Raw genomic sequence first — 4,646 nt, 5'->3', positions numbered from 1 at the left:
ATCTCTTAAAAAACAAACGTAGCTTATTTGATAATTCTTTAGTAAAAAACTCCTTATATTTTCTAAATAAACCAATGAAAATTGCATGACACCTTAAATTAAATGTGATGATGTAACATGTTGACAACTACATCTTAATAAAAAGTTGCATTAAATAATGGGTTGTTTTGTTTTTCTATAAAAACCACTCAAAATATTAAATTAGTATTTTTTAATATATAATATTTATATACGATAAAAACAACAAATAAACTCATACACTCTTCTCATATTTGGTGATGTTTGATTCAAGAATTTTAACAACTTCGTTAAAATAAAGATTTTGCTTTCTAATTGGGTTTGGGCTGGATTCGGGCCGGATTTACCTTTTTTTTGTCTAACGGACCTAATATGATAAAACCAAGCCCATTTTTACGGACTTGAAAACTTACCCATATCCGTCCTATAAACGGGCCAGACTTGCCCACCGTCTAACGGACTTAAAAATCTTGTTATATTTTTTTGGAAACAACACTTATATAAAATTACAAGTTATGTAAAATAATTCAAAATACATAACAATTTTTTCAACTTAAAATTTGACGTAAATACATAACAATATATATACTTTAGAAATAAATTGTTTCACTAAATATGAAGTATCGATAAAGAAAATGACTAAATGAGATAATAAAGAATTGATCAATTGAGGTAATTATATTTTCAAATTTAAGTAGAAACTGATAAGTATTAATAATTTTCAATTTTATTTGTAAATTTTAATCATAAAAGTTCATTATTATAAAAATATTAATGGGTCTAGCGGGCCTGTCCAGATATTTTTTTTCATTGCCCATGTCCGTTCATAAATTTTAACAAGTCAATCCAGACCATTCAATTTCTTTGACAATGGTAATCCAAACTCGCTTTTCTAGTGGATCGGACATGACGGATCTAACGGGTCATCCCACCCATGAACAACTATAATTATAACTAATGAGATTTGATTATTTTTATTTTATATAATTTTTAAAAATATATTGGAATGATAAAATTATAGAATATTTTAATAATATATTTAATGTTAAATTTTCTAAAATAAAGAATCTGTTGTTGGAATTAAATGTAATTTTTTACATATTTTAAATTTCAGTTCTACTTATAGAATATAGAGAAGCTGTTAAAAATGCTTTAAAACACCAGTTAAAATTCGAAACTGTGCTCGATAAAACAAACTTTATTAGAGAGTTTGGATACTTCTAATGTATATCCTCTATTTTATAATTATGAAAATACAGGGTCTTTAATGTTCTCTAATCAAATCATGAAGGACTAGAATTGTAATTTGTGGATTTAATGAGATGGAATCTCTCATTTTCTCATGACGTCACTAAACGTTGTGTTCTCGAAACCTTTTTTTACGAATGACAGAAAAGAAAAGAAACGAAAACAGAAAAAAAGTAAAACAAATTCGTGTTCTTGAAACCTTTTAAGTAGATAAAGAAAAAAAAAAGAAATAGGTTTTCTTTCAAAACTCTCAACCCAGACGGGGAATAAAGGGAAGGAAATGAAAAGAAATTAAAACCCTTTAAAAAATTTATTAGAATTACAAAACTACCCAATCTTTCATATTAAATGATGTATTTTTAAGGGGTATATTCGTAAAAAACGACATCTTTCTTTTTCTTTCTCTCCTTTTCAAGAACACGAAAAGTTATTTTATTTATTTTATTTTCCTTACTTTTCGAGAATACAAATAAAAAATTATCTAACCGCAAGAATGGTGCCTGATTGGTTTGAGCTTAAGCTCCAAAGGTTAAAAGAGTCTGGAGGTCAAAAGTTCAAATCCAAGGAGGAATAAAAATCCCCTTATGGCCAGAGACGGACCTACTTTGGTGGTTATGGTGGCACATGCCACCGTATTATCCCTCTGTCGAAGGGTAAAAAAATTTAGGTTCGTGAAAGGTGCAACCATATTAATCTGTTGTGTGTCACCGTATGTATTTTGAAACTACAAATAAGAACAAGTTGTATTTGGTAGAATTGGTTTGCAAGGTTTTAATTCCACCTCAGACCCAAATTCGAATCGTGTTAGTGTCATTTTCTTAGTCAAATGGTGCGACCATATGAAAAAATTTATGGGTTCGTCCCTGCTTGTGGCCACAGAGATTCAAATACGRTGACTCTATACTACCCACAAAACAGATGATCAACCTGATATTAGTGAGCTTACAAAACAGTTTGAATATCCAGGTTAATAAAAAAAATCTTAATTTTCTTTTCTTTCCAAATTTGAGAACACAACTTATGGTTGTGTGGGTTTGTTGTGAGGAGACTTTTTGAGAAGGAAAGTGGGGGTTTGTGGTTTCCTTATTAAATGATAGATTTTATTTATGGTGGAAATCTTCCATTAATTTAATTGTAAACTATGTCATTAGCATTAGAATGGAGTTTTCATGTGGACCCAACAATTATTGGTGTATTTTTAAGACATTAGTTTTCCTTTAATTTTGGAATTAGATTCATTATTTTGTCTTGATTTTGATTATCTGAGTTCTAAAACCTTATGTTTTTGGGTTTTAAGTTTTGGAAAGTGGGTTGTGTTGGATTTTTGGTTACGGTGGAAATTTAGAACGAGAAATCAATTTGAAGAGAATTTTCGGAATAGGTCACTCTTTTGACCTTTTTACACCCTGTTTTGGATATTAAAAGTYAGGAGTCCTTTCGATTAAGTTTAAAAGGTTGATTGATTGGACACTTTTTCTTGATAATTAGAGCGTGTGATCATTCATTCAGGTGTTGGTTTTATTGGGTATTTTCCAAGTTCGATATCTTAAAGTATCGAGACTTCAGGTGAGTTCCGTTAATGTTATTTCGAATGTAAATCACTGATTATGGTATTGTGTCTTGACATCTTGAACCATTTCTTGTTTAAATTAGATTTTAATCGCATGTGGATGTCGTGTTTAGTGTATGGTGGTATTCATGGTTGGATTTGCACAGTGGGAGCAGTGTATCTTGAGATAGTGGAATCTCTTGGGAGGTTATTATCTGTGTGCCTTGGATTCGTGTCTTGAACATTCTGGACATGCATCTACTTGGGGCCTTGGTTATGAGTGGAGCGACAGTGTGTCTATGAATATTGTGTAAAGTCCGTTTGTTTTGTGATTTGTTATTTGGTTACCTTGTTTTCATGATGGGTTATTTCATCAAATACTTCATTGTTCATTGCGAAAATAGGGGATTCACTAGACCTTTTGTTCTAACCCTCGTTTTTAAAATTGAATTGTTTTCAGAAAAATTTCATGTTAAGAGTTCTTCGATGGGGAAAGGGAAGATGTAATTCTCACCTTAGTAGCGGTTGATGTTCGGGTTTAAACTAATATCTTATCTGCCTTAGGTTCGAGTTCAAGCGTCCATAACTATTACGACCAGTGAAATTATCAGAATTGATGTCTTGAAGTCGTAATAGCCCTGGATACCCTTTCAAAAACAAAATGAAGTCAAATTATCTATACTATATTAAAAAGAGGGAGTTACAGTTATTTTGAGATTTACAAGTTATTATGCTAAATGTACAAACTTTAAAGCTTGCACAACCGCCCTGGTGTCTCACCTATTGAAAATCAAATCATTTTTAATTTCTAAGTTACACTTAATACCTTATAATTAGTTATTTAATTTACTTGAAATCCCTTAATTTTTTCATTCTTCATTCTTCATTTTACATTTTTACCATATTAACATAAATAATCATATATGAACTAAAACACATTAAAAAAAATACATTTTTGTTTTACAGATTATACCATTATAATCGTGTCGTCAATACCTTCAAAATGAGTTCAATATTGAATATTTTTTGCTTTAATCATACTATTAAATATCAAGAATACATATGAATTAATTTGTTTTATATTTCTTACGTTTTTTCATTTTCCATTTTACACTTTTATCATATTAAAAATACATAATTATAGATTAACTAAAATACATTAAAAATACGTTTTTTTGTTACAAATTATACCATTATAATCATCTCGTTTTTGATTGCTTAACTTTTACTGTTATACAAAATATTGCACAAATTTTGAACATGCACAAGTTTATGATTGTTATTTTGAATCTTATTAAAACTAAACAAAACAAACCAACCCAGTATATTCCAGTTATATGATGACTTTTTCTCTACATTTTGATTTTTGAAAATGCTAGACTAGTAGACCTTATTGCAATATCTGAATGTTGTAAATGTCATACCTGAATGTTGCATACGTATTCAACTTTATGCTTATAAAAGCCGACATCTATTGTAAATGTCCTGCTTGAAAAAGCATTTGGTATTGATTTTGACTAGTTAAAAAAACCCAGTACAATGCATATATATATAAAAGTTATTATACAACTCTTTACATTTGTACAACCAATACAACCCAATCTCAACCGTCCATTTAATTTGATGAATATGTGATTTCATAAAAGTTTTGATTGTTTCTTAATATAAAATATTGGTCATAATTAATGAATATTATTCATCTTTTATAAATGTACAAATCATAATAAATGAACTCACATCATTTCTATAAATATCTCAATTAATTAAGTTGTATTGTTTGTATAAATGGACATGGTTGTATTTGAAATATATATATATATATATATATATA

The sequence above is a fragment of the Cynara cardunculus genome, assembly GCF_001531365.2.
Source record: "Cynara cardunculus var. scolymus isolate 2C chromosome LG 4, CcrdV1, whole genome shotgun sequence".
Lineage (NCBI taxonomy): Eukaryota > Viridiplantae > Streptophyta > Magnoliopsida > Asterales > Asteraceae > Cynara > Cynara cardunculus.
Note: the sequence above shows the minus strand (reverse complement) of the source record.